The sequence below is a fragment of the Aythya ferina genome, assembly GCF_964211825.1.
Source record: "Aythya ferina genome assembly, chromosome: 3".
Taxonomy (NCBI): Eukaryota; Metazoa; Chordata; class Aves; order Anseriformes; family Anatidae; genus Aythya; species Aythya ferina.
The window spans coordinates 57562934-57583166 of record NC_140298.1 but is presented as its reverse complement, the minus strand read 5'-3'; the positions used below and the strand labels follow the sequence as shown (position 1 = coordinate 57583166).

General features: G+C 39.0%; 1 long non-coding RNA gene across 1 annotated transcript in view; it reads left to right on the top strand.

Moving 5' to 3' along the window:
• LOC311435175 overlaps positions 1 to 20233 on the top strand; it is a 190140-nt gene that overhangs the window by 83285 nt on the left and 86622 nt on the right. The gene's annotated exons all lie outside the window — the stretch shown is intronic.

The following is a 20233-nucleotide window of genomic DNA, read 5'->3' as shown; positions in this document are numbered from 1 at the left end:
TGTGATAGATAGGTGATTTTTCTAAGATGAAGGTAATTTTAGCAGTCTCCCTGTAGTCTCTTTAGCAGTCTCCTTTCCAAGATTCCAACTCCAGAGTGATGCAATTAATGTCATAGACAATCTCTAATTGATATGCTAATTGATATATCAATCTCTAATTGATATATCTCAAGACGTGTCTAGAATCTTCAGTCATAAAGATCTTTATATGGGAAGAGTTTGCTTATTCATTCCATTTGCCTTAAACCAATAAATAAGCCTGGAAAAAGATAACACAAATTGCAGTAGTAAAATAATGAGTGAATGGACTGAATTATTCATGGTCAGTCCACCCTTTGAAACAATGAGTTTGAGGAGGCCATAACCATTCTCAAGAAGATGATCAGTAAAAGAATAGACCTGTCAAGCAAACACTTCACTTTGAATTATTCACTCCATTCTAACATTTAATTAACAGATGAACACAGTTGTCCTTGTTCATGTCCAGTTACAGTAAACCGTAATGTGTTCCCTACCATGAGTCCTCATTCAGTTTAATACTGCAGGAAGATCTGTATTGTTAGGAATTTGGAGCCATCGATATTTATTAATTCATGAATGATGCTTGAAATATTGATCACAGAAATAAAGCCATGAAATTGTGAAAAAACTGCCTGTGTATTATGGCTGACCCTTAGTGATTTTTTTTTTTTTTTTTTGGCACAATGATTCTATTCTCTCTCTGCTGACTGATGGTGGTTTTTTTTTTTTTTTTTTTTTTTTTAACAATAACAACAACAACAAAACAAACAAACAAACAAACCAACCAAACAAAAAGAACAAACAGAGAAACTACCATTTAGAAATGGAACAGCCCAGATGTCTGATTGCTTTTTGGCTAAGCCTTTGATACTTTGTCATTAAACAAAACAGTCAGGTTTAGGGGCTATGAATTTTATTTGACGCATTGCTATGTTGGGGATTTTTGGATTCTGGAACCTGCTTTTACTTTGTCAATGAATCCTTACTTCTGTCACTTTGGGTAATCATCTACTGTAAATGCATTCCATATCATCCATATCATCAACTATTTTTTATACAGTGGATCTGATCTGAAAACTCACGTTTTGAACTGGGAACCATTTGCTTTTGAACTGCCACTGAAATGACATGAACATGTTCTAAATTGAGAAAAAAATATTTAAAAGCTTAAAAAATATTAAGCCTCAGGCTACTTGTCCTTTATATATCAGTTAGTAAAAGCAAAAGACTTTAGGGGATGGTTCTTTCAGTTTTTTGATGCAGATTGAAAGTTAAAAAGGAAAGAAACTAGAATAAACTAGAAATATCGTGAACTAGTCTTGTGATATCTTTCAAAGAAGTATCATATTTACATTATATTTTACATATTCCATGTGTATGTCTAATTTCACTGCTTTTCACCCATACTTTTTTTTCACACTGGCAGTCTGACCGGCTGCTCCCCTACAGTGCACTAGCAATGCTAAGATGCCACATTTCATTAGATGTTGCCCCCCAGAAATTCGAAGTCTGATGGAGATGGACAAAGTGTGATGGAGTACCAGTGCTAGATGACTGAGATTGCTTCATGACCTTGATAGGCCCAGGAGCTGGAAGCAAGGACCCTTTATTTATTTATTTATTTAATTTATTTACATATGAAGGTGATTACTGTGTATAGAGAAATTCTCATCCTTTAGATTAATGGCAGTATACCTAGAGACAGGTGTTTTCCTTCATCTGCCTCCAGCACAGCTCTGTAAGTTGTCTGTAAGAATGCAGTATTTGAGTTTTGATGCTGGTACTTTCTAGGAAGTAGACTTTAAGTGAGACACTTGACAAAAGCTATGAAGGATGTTAGGAATGCTTGTGGAAGAGAGGAGGATTGGTTCAAGTTAACTCTTGGATTTTGTAGAGAATTGTAAGTGAATTGTAGAAGCAGCAATAGGGTATTGAAATGTGAGGACAGTGTTTCCTGATGCAAAGGCGCTATTTTTTATCCTCACTAATACCATCTTTCAAGTTCTTCTGCAGAATGGCAGAGTAAAAGTGTTGACGGATTGAACCTGATCTGGGGACTCTACATTCACACATTTGTGAAGACTGAGGCAGAACTGGTTACTTCCAAGGCAGAGAGGCAGGTACACTTGATCTTTATTGGCTGATATTTGGTACATACCTGGCAGATACAGAGTTGGTATCCAATACCTCATCTCTAAAAGAGAAAAATATCCATCTTCAGGCCTATCTTGTTGGCCTATCTGGGCAGATCTGTACTTGAGAGTGTGAGTGCACTTGTGGTGGTCATGCTTTGTTGGTGGCGGCTTCCTTTTCCTTTCTATAGGCAACACTTCTGTTATGTGCATTGCTGTTATCATAACAACAGCAGGGCAGCCCAAGAAATAAGGTTACATGTGGCTGAGTATTTTTGCACGTCATCTTGGGTAGTTACTGCTTCTGAGCTGTAACATGGTTGTGCTGATAGTGTTGTGGTATATACTTTTTGGGCAGCTCAAGCACTAGCAAATTCCCCAGGAGAAAGATGGTATTTTATTTTTTTTCCCATGAGCTATTTAGGGAAGGATTCAGTGGCCCTTTATGCTAATCAATATGGATAGTCAAGGAATTTCATACTCATGATGCACCAAGACATACTCTGACAGAGCAGCTCAGATGTGGCTGTTGCAAGAAAGTCACAATCTTTATAAAGGAAAAATCTGACAAGGTTTATGAGACTTTTCCCCTTTTAAAGCCTGAGAGATTGTGTGAAAAGAACCACTAACAAAACAAAACAAACTCCAGACTTTCAGACTAGACTTACTGCATTACACTAAAAGGTATAAGGACTTGGGTCCAGGCACTAGAAGAAAATAGTCTACAGAGTCACTGTCAGAAAAATAACCCTTTGGATTTTCTGTTCAATCACATTGTATTCTCCGAAACTACTACTGGCAACATCACTATAACAACACTATAACAGCACTAACTGAGAGTTAGCAGAAACCATGGACCATTCCTGCTGGGAAGATACAGATTGGAAGAGGCCAAACTATGCCATTGAACTTAGGGTATGGGCACCGATGCTTTTCAGTTTAATGGTTTAGAAATAGCTTCATGATAAAAAACAAGGTTTAAGGAAACAAGAAATGGGTTTGAACAGATGTGAACTTTCTTGGTTTGACAAGATGAAAATATTATGCAAATAGTTTTTTTTTTTTTTTCTTTTTTTGAAGGCATTTTGCTGTTTTCTGCAATTTATACAGAAAAAGAACTGAATAGCTTTCTGTGAGTGTCTGGTTTATAAACAGAAGAGCTAGCAAAAATTTGCAAACTGCAGTGTTTTGCTTTGATTCTTATCTGAATGGACTCCGTCTCTTATGTTTCCAACATGTATATTCCACATCATCTCCTTCTTCATACTCATGATGCTCATAACATCATAATATTTTCATATACTTTATAAAAGTATATAATATTTGAATAGCAACCACTTCACTGTTTGTCTCTTTGTTTTAAAATTTTATTTGGACTCTAGCAACCAGGTTTCAGCATGGTTGTAATGACCATGATAGTTCTCACTGAACTGGGATAGCACCTGTTAATAATTAAAAATGATGTCTGTTGTATAGTTATGGAAGTGATATATTGTTTAACCATAGGAAGTATTTTTCCCTTTACAGGCTTCATTTCACTGTTATATCTGCTTCCAGATCATCTGTTACCCAATCATCTATTTTTCCTGGCAAAAACTCTTTGGTTAGGAAAGTAGACAAATGCTACATGTGGGTTTTGGAAAGAATATAAAATGGCAGAAATTATTTAGCCTACTGTCTCACTAGCCTTTATGAGTTCCCTAGATGTTAAATTACAGCAATTAGTTTTCCCCTTCCCCTGTATCTGGAATTTACCTAATTTTAAAGTCATACTACTAAGCTTTCTTCATTAGAAAGCAGAATTAGCAAATGTCAGCTTGTGTAATATTTTTCCTTCCTCTCACTGAACATCAAACATGTAACACCATTCTGTTTAATTGGGGATAGAATAAAATGACCAAAGCACAACACCAATGTTGCCCAAATGATGTAATAATATGCCCTGTGGTTACTTTCATTCAGAAGTGTTATCAGGGGAGACTGATGTTATCATGCTGTGCTTCATCTTCAACACAGCAGGCTGCTCAGATGAGGGTAGTGCACTGCTTGTAGGTACCTGTCATATCTATAGATTTTACCAAGGTATTACAAAGGAGGGCAGCTGTAGTATTGTTATCACTGAATTCCTGATCAGCTTTGTGTGCAGCAATCTGATGCAAGTTTTGGACATTTCACAACTATGTTTAGTAACCCTGCATATATAGTAAAAGTAGCTGTAGTTTGCCATGTATTAAGTGATTTGTTGCATTTTATATTCTTAGAATGATGCATATTCTTTAAACAGCTTAATACATGCTCAGCTTGATTTCACAGCAGCCAAACTTACCACATGTGTGATGTAAGTGCACAAAAACAAGGAAATGGAAAGCCTGCAGTACTGGACAGTTCTAGTCCTCTGCTATCTGTGACCTACTTTAATTTAGCACTTACTCACAGGCCAGCAAACATAGAGGAAGGAAAGGTATTTTAGATTTGGGAACATAACAAGGTCTGAATGGTAATAACCTGTACTGCAGTAACACCAAAGCTCACTGTGTTAAGCCACCTACTCTTATTTCCCTGAACAGAATGAGAAATGCTGAGTGAAAAATGGATCATATTATATTTGATAGTCTTGTCCATCATCCATTTAAGAGAGCTCATTCTCCACATTGTATTCCAAAGTGCCTTCTCCAGAAGATTGTAAAATAGTACTTGCAGGAGGATATGGTACTTGGGAAACTGCTGTAGTTTCTGCAGGTGAAGACTACTGGATGTAACACAGGAAGAAGTGGTGCTCAGAGCAGCTGAAGCTCAGAGGCATGGGTAGGTAGGGGTGAATTCCACTTCTTCTTGCCTCAGAAAAAGTTGAGGTAATGTGTGTCTTCAAAGTAGTCCAGCTCCATTTTAGAAGTACAGAATATTTAGAAGCATTTTGCTGTTTATTTAGTAGAAAAATTGCATACACGTAAGCTATTATTTTTCCAATTTAGTAATCTATTAGTCTAAAGCACACCTGTGTTATGGGTTGTGCTTTAGTGTCTGTATTTCAAACATCCTACTAAGTAAGTGTATTTTAATATGTGCATTTTAACATACTAAAGAACAAGAAAATGTTTTCTTGTGACCAATTAAACCATGAAACACTGGGGGAATGATGCTGTCACCTCTACTAAAGTCTCTCTCTATTACTTTGGATGGTGGGGGAGCTATGCATATTTTTAACAGTTACCATATGCACTTAACTTTCTGTAATTGTTATTTTATTGCCTGACTGCAAAGGGGAACAAACATTAAAGAAAATCATGAAAGCATCTAAGGAAAATATCCAAGGTCATTGTGGTAACTAATAGGGAAGATCTGAAATGGAAATCACCTCTGCCAAATAATGAATTGGTGGGCAAGTTTACCCTTTTTGGGCCCAAGCAGGACATTAGAACATTTTAGGTACTGCTTCAAGAGAATAAGGGAGGTTAAATGGGCTGTCAGCAGCTGCATGTGGACAGATGATGACTGATTCTGCGGGGTATGTAGGTGAGCTGAAGCAAAGCAACCTGTCTCACCTAGCTTACAGATGGAAGTATCAGGGTAAAGCTTAAAATCAGGGTAAAATTTAGTGAGGTTCAAATGGAAAGATGAAAGCTGAGGTAAGCGTCTTCTGTTTGTTTAAGCCCTTTTCTCCGTGTCTGAGTGAATAATGTTTTGTTATGGAGAAGCTGGATTGGGGTCATTTCAATTCATCTGCTCTCATAGGCTCTTGGAAGAAAAGGCATATTAACGACAAACACAGCTGAGTCTGTCTGTTGAACATGAGTAGTAAAAGAGATATTGCTACCAGGATTTCCAGTCTCTGAGTGGTGGAACCGTATGTCTCTATCAACAAAAAGCTGAAGGTAACAAACCACCTCAGGAAAATGTTCTTGAGAGGTACGAAATAAGCTTCAGTGTAGCTTATTTGTAGTTACAACTAATCTTTCAATTCTTCCATTTTAAGAATGCAGAATCATTCTCTACTGGAAACCCTTTCCTCTAATTTAAGCCATCTAAAAAAGAACAAATATTTACTTACAAATGTGTAAAATGCTTGCATTTTTGGCTTCCTGCCAACAGTTGATGTGCACAACAAATGATCCAGAACTAGCACATCTCAGTTCAGTGCTTAAAAAGGAATATTTGGTAGATATGTTGCTGCATGGAGTTTTTTTTTTTTTTTCTTTTTTCTGAGTAATTGTATTTCTTCTCATATTATTTTATAGTTTTTAAGAAATATAATTTGCAATGATTCCAAATATGATATGTTTAGATCTATTTAAGGATATTATCTTCCCTGCAATTTTTTTTGAAGCATGACATGTAAACACCTTGCAGCAGCCAGTATTGATTGCATGTTCATAAGTAATGGAGCACACCTGAAATTAGACACTGGCCCTGCAGGTGGAGGGTGGGGGGTGTAGGCCAGGGAGGTTTCAAGTCACCTATTTTAATGGATAAAGGCAGACACCATCATTTGAAATTACAAGCAAGGGCATCTTCTATTTTATTTTATTTTATTTTATTTTATTTTATTTTATTTTATTTTATTTTATTTTATTTTATTTTATTTTATTTTATTTTATTTTATTTTATTTTATTATTATTATTATTTTTTTGGTCGAAAAGCAGGAAGTACAGGAAGGTGTGTCAAGCCCTTATTAACATCTATGAGGCATTAGAAAAGACAGAGGCAGAATTGTTTCAAGTTAGCAGTAGTCTCCAGGAAGGACATAAAACTGAGATAATGGGAGTGAAAAAACAAACTGCTGCATCCCAGTCTTCCTTTAATGCTTATAGTTCAAAGAGACTTTTATTTTTGATTCTAATAGTTAAAAGGCACCTTTATTTTTGAGTGTGGTAGAATGAAAATTTGACCTGATTTTGTTAACTCTGAGTTATACAGCTTGTTTCCCTGAACCTAGAATTGGATTGTTTCTTTTCTTGAGAAATACACTGGAACCTGCAGGTATATAAATTCATATTTAATATCATTGCAGGTTCATCAGTGCATCTCTTATTCCATGATTTATATGCCAAATTGCAGACTTTTCTTTCCTTTGAAAGGAGGAGGTGAGGTGTAAACAAACAAACAAACAAAAAAAAAAGGAAAAACATTTTCCCTTGAAATAAAATTTAGAGTTCATGATTAACATTTAATCTGAAGAAACATTTAGCAGCTTTAGAATAAAATGATTTATGGTGTGTCTAGAATTAATGTCCTACTGCTTTAACAGAAAGGAAGGGATGCAGACATTGAAATACAAGCACTAACATGGAATAGCAAAACTAGCAAGTACTTCCAGGAGTAACAAATGCCTAAAACTAATTTCCTCAGATCTGTTTTGTATTTTTTTTTTTTTTTTTTGGTTTTAGGTGCCAAATTGAGCTCTAATAGAGTAGTTCCTTGCTGTTGAAGATACAGTAAGAGTTTTCTACTATGTGTGCATACATATTGTCTAATGTCTATTACTGCATGACTGGATAATGTAACACTTTCATCAGCCCAACTTCATTTATTTAATATGTATCTTTCTGCACTCCTCTATCGGGTTTGGCTGAATCATCAACTTTCAAACCATCACCTTTGCAAGTTTCAAAGCACTGTAAAAGTAAAGGGGAGTAAAAGATATTTTCTTAAACATCTGATTTGAAAACAAATGTCTTGAACTCATGCTCTGAAACTGGAAAATTTGCAATTAAATCCAAAATCTGCCATTCTTTGCCATTCTTGTTTATTTTTATTTTTATTTTTATTTTTATTTTTATTTTTATTTTTATTTTTATTTTTATTTTTATTTTTATTTTTATTTATTTTTATTTTTATTTTTATTTTTATTTTTATTTTTTATTTTTATATTTTCATTATTATTATTATTATTATTATTATTATTATTTTTAATGCATATAGTAATGTGTGTTAGAAAACAAGAATACTAGGAAATTTAGGCGTCAGTGTATTTCAGAAATGTCCCAGGTTCTCTTCAAAGACAGATATAAGACCTGATGAACATCTAGTGTATCTATCTGTAGCTACCAGTCAACTAACACTCCTGCAACATGGAAGTCAATGGCTTAATCCTGATTTGAGTAACTAAATCATTTAGACCTATGTGTCTGGAACTTGGCTAAGTCAAAATAATTGGCACTGCTTTCAGAAGTTAATGTATCTATTATCCCTTCAGATAGATGTAGCCTTCCATGTGGGCTCTGAAGCTGAAGTTCTTAAAGTGTTTAATCTCTTAACCTTGGTTTAAATAGAATTAGGCTTCCAAATAGCTTTCAACTTAAAGCTTTGCAGAGCTGAGTTAGAATGTGTTTCTACTCTCTGGGCATATCATTAATTTATTTGTTGTGATACAATGCACTGAACATTTAATTTTCCTCATACACGGACAATCTAGTCAGTTCAAGACTTCACCTGGACTCGTCTTTTTCTGCTAGTGGACTAGCCAACAAGCTAACATCAATATACTTGATTCCCCCCTCCCCAGCATCCAATCAAATAATAATTGTAAGGGAAAATTTTGAATCAAAAAAAAAGAAAAAAGTATTGATTAAAAAAAATCTGGATATTTTTAAAATTATCACAGCTTTTTGCAGTGTATTTCAGTGCTAGGTGGATTAGAATGAAGAGATATACGTTTAAGGTAAATAAAATATGAAGAGTTTTCTATGGAGTTACTTCCACTGATGAGATCAGAAAGGGTAAAAGTTACTTTTTTTTCTGTCTGTTTCACTTGCATTTTCAACTGAATACTTTTGTCAATTTCACAGTTTTGTCTATTGGTGATACCACAAGATACAGAAGTAGTGATACATTAGATCTATTCAGTTATTGAAGGAATGTAATTTACTGGAAATTACAAGATGGTTAATTAAAAAAAATACATCTTTCACACCTAGACTAGTAAATATAGGCTTTTTGATAGGGACTGTGGGAGAGATGAACTTTGATGTGACTTCTTGTTCAGAGCAAGAAAATCTGTCTGTGAACACAAATTTTGTCAGACTGTAATGCTTATGGTTTAAGCTCAACTGAGTGTATGATACAGAAAGGAGAGAACCCAAGCCTCTTCCTCCTTCAAGGATGTTGGAAAAAAAGTTTTTTTTTTTTTTCAATTTTGAAACTATTGTTTTTTTTGTTGTTTTTGTTTTTCTTTTTCAAAAAATATTTTGAACATTTATAATACTCTTTGCAGTATTTTTTCTTTTTTACTCTCCATTCCTGCATGCCTGCTACATGTATGTTCCCAGCTGAGCTAGTAAAAATAATAAGATATTTTAACAGCCAACTGTGAACTAACTTGAAGTTTTACCAAAAAATATAGCTGTAGAGAGTAATCATGGCTTCACTTTGTGATGCAGTGTCATGTTCCTCATGGCTTTCTGATACATAGATTTTGACTTAGTTTCATAACTTATTTCTGTAATTTATAAACCAATTTGCTTTTTCTTGGAAAAAAAAATTACAAATTAACCTATACAACACAGTGTGTCAGCTAGAGATGGAACTTCTGGTAGTTTGATCTCTCAATGTCCATAGCTTTTGCAAAATATGAACAAATTTCATTTTCTACTGTAATATAGGATGATTAACATTTGATAAACATAAAAATCATAAACCAAAATTCATTTTTGACATGTGCCCCTTGGTCCCATATTGATTAGATTTCTAAAGCCAGAAAGAATAATTAATCTGAGCTAGTATATAACAGAGCCTTTTAAGGTCACCTGGTAATGACTACATGATTCTCAATAAACTCACTTCCAGAGAAAGCAACTATACTAGATGTAAAGACTTTGAAGTGATTTTTATTTCATCATTGATCAAAACATTTTAGGGTTTTTCTGACTTGTAAAGCTTTGAAAAGGTAGAGAAGAATGCGTTGTTTCCATTCAGAATACAAGTAACTGGATTTCCTTTTCTTTCCCATTGATTTATGTTGCAGCACATATCAGAAAAAAAAAATCCCCTTGAAAATAAAAAAATAGTTAAACAAACTTGCTAAAAGATATGTGTTAATTTTAGATTGAAATTGGTTTTCTAAACTTCATCCTGGTGTACATATATAAGAATGACTTACAAGATTCGGTTATCACTGAAGATAGCAATTTAGAACAACAATGCTGACCTAATCTTGAATGGAAAAATATGAATCACTACAAAGAAACCTGCTTGCAAAGACTTTTTAGAATGAGCAGAGGAATTTTGGAATTTTAAGGGAAAAGAAATGAATGCTCTTATGTTATTAAAAATTATCAACACAACTTTTTGCTGTAGTTCTTTTCAGGAAACTTCAGCAACAAATATTTTCAGTACCAAATGCACACATTTTCATGGTTTCCTGGGAAGAACCAAATACTTAAATGACGTGCATTTGATAGTTCTAAGTCCATACCTGCATTTTTCATAAATACCTACCTGAGAACTGTGGTGGGAAAAAAAATCAAAACTTTTCTAAATCATTGTGTGGCCAGACTGAGACATTCATCAAAGCTTTAATTCCCAATTACTGTCTCCATTTTCACACCAATTACAATGTGACAACCAGGGTTCATTAAAATAAATGAAGTTTAAGCATTGTACATAAATCAGGACTTTTTTTTTTTTTTTTTTTTTTTTGGCAAGCTGGAAAACTATGATATAATTGCCATCCCAGAAACATGATGCAATGACTCACAAAACTGTACTGCTGCAATGGATGGCTATAAACACTTCAGAAGGGATAGGCTAATAAGGAGAGGCCGTGGGATAACATTGTATGTTATGGAGTGTTTTGATTGTTTTGAGATTAATGATGGTGACAATAGAGTTGAGTGTTTATGGGTATTAGTCAAAGGGAAGGTCAACAAGGAAGATGTCATGTGGGAGTCTGTTAGATCTCCCAACCAGGATGAAGAGGCAGAAGAAGTATTTTATAAGCAGCTGGGAGAAGGCTCACAATCTCTAGCACTTGTTCTTATGGGGGATTTTAACTTACAATGTGTTTGCTAGAAACACAATACAGAAGAAAGGAAACAGTCTAGAAGGTTTCTAGAGTATGTGGAAGATAACTTCCTCACACAGCTAGTGAGTGAACCAAATAGTGAAGGTGCCCCACAGGACCTTTTACTTGTGAACAGAGAAGGACTAGTGGGTGATATGAAGGTTGGAGGCCATCTTGAGCATAATGATCATGAATTAATAGGGTTTTCCGTTCATGGAAAAATAAGGAGGGGGCTTAACAGTACTGCCACCCTGGACTTCAGGAGGGCAGACTTTGGTCTGCTTAGGAGACTGGTTAACAGAATCCCATGGGAGGTAGTCCTTAAGGGCAAATGAATCCAGGAAGGCTAGACACTCTTCAAGAAGGAAATCTTCAAGGCTATGATCTCAGATGTGCTTTTGAGAGACCGGGCATTCTGACATGGGATGGGGCACACCTCACCTTGTGGGGCAGGAGTGTTTTGGACAGCAAGCTGGTTAGACTCATTAGCAGGGCTAATGAGATTCAGTGGAGGAAGGGGATGTACCTGTAAGTGACACAAAAGAATCACTGAATGCCAATACTTCAGAAGAAAGCAGGGAAACACTTGTGAATCATACCATAGGAATTAGGAAGGACTCCTTTGAAAAGATGATGTGGCCCACAGCCGAGCTGAAGTGCCTTTACACCAATGCATACAGCACATCAAACAAGCAGGAGGAGTAGGAAGCTATGGTGTATTTAGATCCAATTGCTATCGTGGAAATATGGTGGGATGAATCACACAGATGGATCATTGGAATAGAGGGCTACAAGTTTTACAGGAGAAATAGGCAGGGAAGAAAGGATGGGGGTGTTGCCCTCTACTTTAACAAATGGATAGATTGCGAAGAGTTGTCTGTAAGAAACAGCCAAGAGCAGGCTGAGGATTCTTATTGAGAGCTCTCTATTCCCATATGTAATAAATCAAGCAGGGAAGGTAGGAAACCAGCATGGCTGAACAAGGATCTGCTGGTCAAACTTAGGCAAAAGACATAAATGCACAGACAGTGGAAACAGGGCCACGTGCCCTGGGAAGAGTACAGAAATGCTGCTTGGGTGTGCAGGGATAAAGTTGAGAAAGCCAAGACATTGACATAACTAAACTTGGCAACAGATGCAAAGAATAAAAAGAAGGGGTTCTACAGGTGTATTGGCCAAAAAAGAAAGACTAGGGAGTGTGTACCACCTCTGACAAATGAAGACAGAGAACTGGTAACAACAGATGTGGGGAAGGCAAAGGTACTTAACAACTTCTTTGCTTTGGTCTTCATTGGTGGTCAGGCTTCCCAAACCTCTTGAGTCACCAAATCTCTAGACGGGAGGTAGGAGACCAGAGTCCCTCCAACTGTAAGTAAAGAGCAAGTTCGGAACATCTTGATGCAGCTCAACAACTACAAGTTTATTGGGCCTGATGACATGCATCCCCGAGGCCTGAGGGGAATTGGTTGATGTAGTTACAAAGTCACTCTTCATTATATTTGAAAAATCATGGCAGTCGGAAAAAGTCCATGGTGCCTGGAAAAGGGGAAACATCACTCACATTTTTAAAAAGAGTAAAATGAAAGACCCAGGGAACTACAGATCAGCGAACCTCACTTCTGTGCCTGGCGAGATCATGGAACAGATCCTCCTGGAAGCAATGTTAAGGCATGTGCAAGACAAGGACATGATCCAAGACAGCCAGCATGGCTTAACCAAAGACAAATTGTGCCTGATCAATCTGGTGGCCTTCTGTGGTGGAGTGACTGAATCAGTAGACACAGGAAGACTGACCAATATCATCTACTTGGACTTCTGTAAGGCCTTTGACACAGTCCCACATGACATATTATCTCTAAATTGGAAACATATGGATTTTCAGGGTGGGCTATCCAGTAGATAAGAAATTGGCTCAGTGGCTGCACCCAGAAATTAGTGGTCAGTGGTTCTATGTCCAGGTAGAGGCTTGTGACAAGCAGTGTCCCTCAGGGGTCTATCTTGAGACTGGTGCTTTTCAATAACTTCATCAGTGACATAGACAATGGAGAACTCACCTTCACCAGGTTTGCAGACAACACCAAGCTGAGTGAGTCTTGGGTATTCTGGTAGACAAGGCTCAACATGAGGCAGCAGTGTGTGCTTGCAGCCCAGAAGGCCAGCTGCATCCTGGTCTGCATCAAAAGAAGTGTGGCCAGGAGGTTGAGAGAGGTGATTGTCCCCCTCTCCTCTGTTCTCGTGAGGCCCCACCTGGAGTACTGTGTCCAGGTTTGGGGCCTCCAGCACAAGAAAGATGTGGACTTATTAGAGAGAGTCCAGGGGAGGACTACAAAGATGATCAGAGGGGTGGAGCACCACTCCTGTGAAAAAAAGGCTGAGAGAGCTTGGGATGTTCAGCGTGAAGAAGAGAAGGCTCCGGGGAGACCTCTCTGTGGCCTCTCAGTACTTAAAGGGGTCTTATAAAAACAATGGAGAGGGACTCTTAGGTAGATAATGATAGGACAAGGGGGAATGGTCTTAAACTAACAGAGGGTAAATTTAGATTAGACATTAGGAGGAATTTCTTCACTGTAGAAAGGTAGTGAGGCACTGGAGCAGGTTGCCAAGAGATGTTGTGGATTTCCCATCCCTGGAGGGGCTCAAGACCAGGCTGGAAGGGGCCTTGGCCCACCTGCTCTAGTGGGTGTCATCCCTGTCTATGACAGGGGGGTTGGAATTAGATGACCTCTAAGGTCTCTTCCAACCCAAGCTATGATGATTTTATGAAGGCACAGGAGCAGGCCATCCATATGTGCTGAAAGATGAGCCAGTGTAGAAAAACAAAAACAAACAATGACAACAACACCAAAAACAAACAAACAAACAAACAATCAAAACTAAACCAAAACAAACAAACAAAAAACAAACAAACAAACAAACAAAAAAACAACAACAGCCTGGCTGAACAGAGAGCTTTGGCTAGAACTCAGGAAGAAAAAGAGAATTTATAACCTTTGGAATAAGGGGCAGTCCACTCAGAAGGACTACAAAGATTTGTAGTCTCTCTCACTGTCCCCAGGTGGCATGGGGGAGGGAATCAGAAAGGTAAAAGTGTGATAACTCATGGGTTGAGATAGTCAGTTTACTAGCAAAACAAGCAAAGCAAAACAAGGAATTCTTTTGATGCTTCCCATCAGCAGGCAGATGTTCATCCACTTCCAGGAAAGTGGGGCATATCATGTGTATGGTTTCTTGTGAAGACAACCCCCATCACCCTGAATGTCCCCCTTTTTTCTCCTTTGTCGCAGCTTCCTGAGCATGATGACATATGGTATGGAATATCCCTTTGGTCATTCTGCTTCAGCTGTCCTGCCTGTGTCCCCTCCCAGTTTCTTCTGCATCCCTAGCCTCCTCGCTGGCAGGGCTGCATAAGAAGTAGAAAAGTCCTTGCATCTGTGTAAGCACTGCTCTGCAAAAACTAAAAACACTAGTGTGTTATTACCACTACTGGTGTGTTATTACCACTATTTTGAGAATTTTTTTATTTACCATTATATTGAGAGCAGTCAAGGTCAGCTGCCTCAGAGCCAGTGTGGCCACAGCCACAGTGCCCAGCCATAAGTTACAGAGAGATCTTGGGCCCTTGCTTCACCAGGGGTGGCCTGGGACAGCAGCGCAACCAGGCCACACCCACCAGCTCTCCTGAGAGAGGATGAAAGGGAGTGGGCATTGCCAGGGCAAGGGCAACTGCACCCACGCCCTCTGCCTAGAAACAGCCTCTGGGAGGGCAGCAACGTGTCACCGCCCACCACGAGAAGGGAGGGGCCAGCAGCACATGTACACCACTGTGCAGCTGGTGTGGCAGGGTCCGGTGCTCTGCATCAAGTATTGGCAGTCTGTGAGATCGCACACCTATCATGGTGTTCACTAGGCAGAGAGCTCACTCCAAAAATGCTGTGGCTACCCAGATTGAGGGCCTGCCCAGAGACATGACTGTTCAGGCCTCTGGCTGCAGGGAATGCTTGAGCATGTTGCTGCCAGCTGCTGGGGGAGGAGGGGAGCAGGGAGACCACCTGTTCTCAGGTGGAAGGTCTGCTGTCCATGGTGGCTGAGCTCAAAGGGGAGGTGGAGAGACTAAGGAGCATCAGGGCGTGTGAGCAGGAGACTGAATATTGGCGTAACACCCTGGTGTGCCAGAGAGGGAGCAACCCCCTTAGGAGGGGGATGACTCCCAGAGGGTGGTGGAGCCCGTGCTCTGTCACCATCAGGCAGAGGAAAGGGACCCAAAAAGATGAGGAGGGTTGGAAGTGAGTCCCAGTTCAGTGTCATGGGCAACCCCCCTCCCAACCTACCTTGCTTCCCCAGGTACACCTCCATAATAGGTTTGAGACTCTGGCTCTTGAAGGAGAGGTATGCAAGGATGTGGTGGAAGGCCTGTCTACGAGGTCACACAGGAAGAGACAGCTGATACCACCCTTCAAGACTGCCTCAGAAAAGAAAGGTGGAAAGAAGGGTAATTGTAGTAGGAGATTCCCTTCTGAGAGGAACAAAGGGCCCAATATGCAGAGTTGACCATCATCAAAGGGAGAATGAGGACCCAGGTAACTATAGACCAGTCAGCCTCACCTCCACCCCTGATAAGGTAATGGAACAACTTATCCTTGGCATTGTCTCTAGTCATATCAAGGATAAAAGGGTCATTAGGGGCAGTCAACATGTCTTCACCAATGGGAAGTCGTGCTTGACCAACCTGATAGCCTTTTATGAGGATATAGATGAACAGATGGATAGATGATGGAAAAGCAGTGGACATGGCCTGTCTTGATTTCAGTAAAACCTTTGACACTGTCTTCCACAGCATCCTCACAGCTAAACTGAGAAAATGTGGTCTAGACAATCGGGTAGTGAGGTGGACTATAAACTGGCTGAAGGGAAGAAGCTAGAGGGTTGCGGTTAATGGGACAGAGTTGAGTTGGAGGACTGTATCTAGTGGAGTCTATCAAGGGTTGGTATTGGGACCAGTGTTGTTTAATATATTCATTGGTGACTTGGATGAGGGAATGGAGTGCACCATCAGCAAGTTTGCTGATGACACAGAACTGGGAGGAGTGGCTGACACACCAGAAGGTTGCTCTGCCATTCAGTGGGACATCGACAGGTTGGAGAGTTGGGCAGGAAAAACTTAATGAAGTATAATGAGGGGAAGTGTAGAGTCCTGCATCTGGGGAAGAACAACCCCAGACACCAGTATAAGTTGGGGACTGCCCTGATGGAAAGCAGTGAAAAGGAGAGGAACCTGAGGGTCGTAGTGGACAGCCAGATGACCATGAGGCAGCACTGTGCCCTTGTGGCCAAGAAGGCCAATGACATCCTGGGGTATATCAGAAGGGGTTTGGTTAGTAGGTCGAGAGGTTCTCCTCTCTCCTCCGTGCTGCCCTGTTGAGACCACATCTAGAATATCTCACCCATTTTTGGGCCCCTAATTTCAAGAAGGACAGGGAACTACTTGACAGAGTCCAGAGCAGAGCCATGAGGATGATTAAGGGAGTGGAGCATCTCTGTTACGAGGAAAATTTGAGGGAGCTGGGTCTCATTAGCTTGGAGAAGAGGAGGCTGAGAGATGACCTTATTAAAGTTTATAAATATGTCAAGGGTGAGTGTCAAGAGGATGGAGGCAGGCTCTTCTCGGTGATATCCAGTGATAGGACAAGGGGCAATGGGTGCAAGCTGGAACATAGGAGGTTCTGCTTAAATATGAGACAAAACTTTTTTATGGTGAGATTGACAGAACACTGGAACAGGCTGACAAGGGGGTTGTGGAGTCTCCTTCTCTGGAGACTTTCAAAACCTGCCTGGACACATTCCCGTGTGACATGATTTAGGTGTTCCTGCTCTGGCAGGGGGATTGGGCTAGATGATCTTTCAAGGTCCCTTCCCATCCCTAATATTCTGTGATTCTGTCATTTTCTTAAGAACAAAATATATAAAAAAAATCCAAAACAAAGGATTATGTGAGCCTTTACAATGAAAATTAAATCTACCCCAGCCAGAACCATGACAACAACTAAAGGAAGACTAAGGAGAATCTCCATCATTTATTAGATGTGGGAGGAACAGTGGTGATGGAAGAGAAAAATGCTGAGGTACTTATTGACTTATTTGCCTCAGTCTTTAGTAGTAAGATCAGTTGTTCACTGGGTACCCAGTCCCCTGAGCAGGAAGAGCTCAGGCAGCACAATGAAACCTCCATAATACAAGAAGAAATGGTTAACAACCTGCTACACCACTTAGATACACACAAGGCTGTGGGGCCACACAAAGGTACTGAGGTAACTGGTGGAAGAGTTCACCAAGTCACTTTCCGTCATGTATCAGCAGTCCTGGCTATCCAGAGAGGCCCCATTTGAATATAGCCTAGCAAATGTACCCATCTACAAGAAGGGCTGGAAGGAGGATTCAGGAGGCTACAGGCCTGTGAGTCTGACCTCAGTTCTGGAGAAGGTTGTAGAGTAGATTATCTTGGGTGCCATCACATGACAAATACAGGACAGCCAGGTGGTCAGGCCAGGTCAGCACAGGTTTATGAAAGGCAGGTCTTGCTTGACTAGCCTGCTCTCTTTCTATGACAAGGTGACATATTTAATGGATAAGGAAAAGGCTGTGTATTTTGTCTACATAGGCTTTAATAAAGCTTTTGACACCAGTTCCCATACTTTCTTCTAGAGAAATTGACTGCTCATGGCTTGGACAGGTATGCATAAATGGTATGGGTAAAAGGAATGGTAAAAGGTACAGGTATGGGTAAAAAACAAACAAACAAACAAACAAAAAAAAACAAAACACAACAACTACAAAAACCTTATGGATGTCTGTGCTCAAAGAGTTATGATGAATGGAGTTAAATCCAGATTGAGGCCAGTTGCAAGTGGTGTCCCCCCAGGACTCTGTACTGGGGCCAGTTCTATTTAATATCTATCATTGATCTGTATGAGGGGATCAAGTGCACCCTCAGTAATTCTGCAGATAAAACCAAGTTAGGCAAAAATGTTGAGGGGTTCCTACTCTCTGCTTAAGGGTAGTAAGGCTCTACAGAAGGATTTGGATAGTCTGGGTCAATGGATGAGTCCAACTGTGTAACATTCAACAAGGCTAAATGCTTGGTCACAACTCCGTGCAGTGCTACAGGCTTGAGGAAGAGTGGTTGAAAAGCTGTCCAGAGGAAAGGGAGTGTATTGGTCAATAAGTGGCTGAATGTGAGCAAGCAGTGTGCTCAGGTGGCCAAGAAGACCAACAACATCCTAGCTTGTATCAGAAATAGTGTGGTAGCAGGACTAGAGAAGTGATTGTCCCCTTGTACTCGGCTCTTGAGAGGCCACGCCTCAAATACTGTGCTCAGTTTTGGGCCACTCACTACAAGAAGGACATTGAGGTGTGGGAGCATGTCCAAAGACACGAGAAAGCTGGTGAAGGGTCTAGAACAAGTGTTAGGAGGAGCAGATAAATAACTGGGGTTATTTAGCCTAGAGAAAAGAAGGCTTGGGGAAGAACTTTATTACTCTTCACAAGTACCACAAAGGACGTTGTAGTGTGTGAAGGTTAATTTCTTTTCCCAAACAGCAAGCAATAGGACAAGTGGAAATGGCCTCAAGTTGCATCAGGAGAGGTATAAGTTGGATATTAGGTAAAAATTATTCATTGAAAGGGTTGTGAAACATTGGTACAGGCTACCCAAGGAAGTAGTTGAATCTCTGGAGGTATTTAAAATACTTGTAGCTGTTTAGTGGTAGATTTGGCAGTGCTAGGTTAAAGGTTAGACTTGATAGTCTTAGAGGCCCTTTCCAACCTAAAAGTTCTACAATTCTATGATTTACACAAACATTTCATTTTTGAAATGAGGGGTATTTCAGCATATAGATTCACCTGCATTTGATAAATTTAGGTTTACTAGTTTTATTAGAATCACACCCCCCTCTTTTTTTTTTTTTTTTTTTTTTTTTTTACTTCTCTTGACATATTTTTTAGACAGTTCTTGTTATCTCTTGTATTTTGGAGGCAAAAGAGCCTTCTGGAAGCCTGTGAGTGGGTATTAATTTTTCCAGCTTTGGTTGGCATGACAATGCTGAATTTTGAATTTTACCATTTGCTGTTGACAGCATAGAGATAGAACTGACAGAGGGAAAATTTAGAAGACTCTTCAAATCTAGGAGAACTGAGTTTCAAGGAGGTTAAATCCATCCAGAAATTCCCAGAGGAAAATTAACACATAATCAAGACTGTCCTTTCTGCTTGTCCAAATGTCTCCTTCAGTACTTTGTGTGGACAGACACTTAACACGAAGAGTATAAAACAGTGGAATTTTGGGCCAGCAAGATTTCTTGAAGAAAAAAAGAAATGTATCAGATTTTATTTTTCATTGTACAAACTGATCTTGTCCTAAACTATACATTTGATTTATATATATAGCAAAGTGAAAAAGAATCTCTAAGACACAAAACACACATAACTCTTAAATGTTTCTAATTCCTTAGTTAGTAGATAGGAATATAAACTTTTATTTTCACTGTTTTCTGTGCTAAATCCTGAATTATTTTAAAGAAGCCAGCTTTGAATAAGGACTAGTTCATACTTAAATGTTACTCATATTACTTCAGAAGAACAAAAGGTTAATATTAACCAATTCTCCCAATTTAAATAATCTGTGTATCAACTCCTGTCTTACAGGAGTTCTTGATCCTATTGTACAGTTAAATGTTTGTGGAATTGTGTAATCCAAGGCTGCCAGTGTACCTACAGTACCACCACCTCCTTTGAAATGATGCTAGAACATGGGGAATAGGTGTTAACCTTCATCTATCAGAGCTATCACTCTGTGTCTGATCTGATGGACCTAAAAAATAACAATACCTGTGAAACTGAAAGATGAATTGAAAGATGCAGGTTGAGTGGTATCCTTGTTTTCTTACCTTTCTGTTGATCATTTTTTTTGAGTTCTTATCTGTATTAATAAACAAAAGCAATGGGTTGGTTATCACTGTAACTTTCTGAGAATTGTCAATGCTACAAAGCAGTAATATTTCCAAGGCTGCATTATGAAGGTTACTGAGC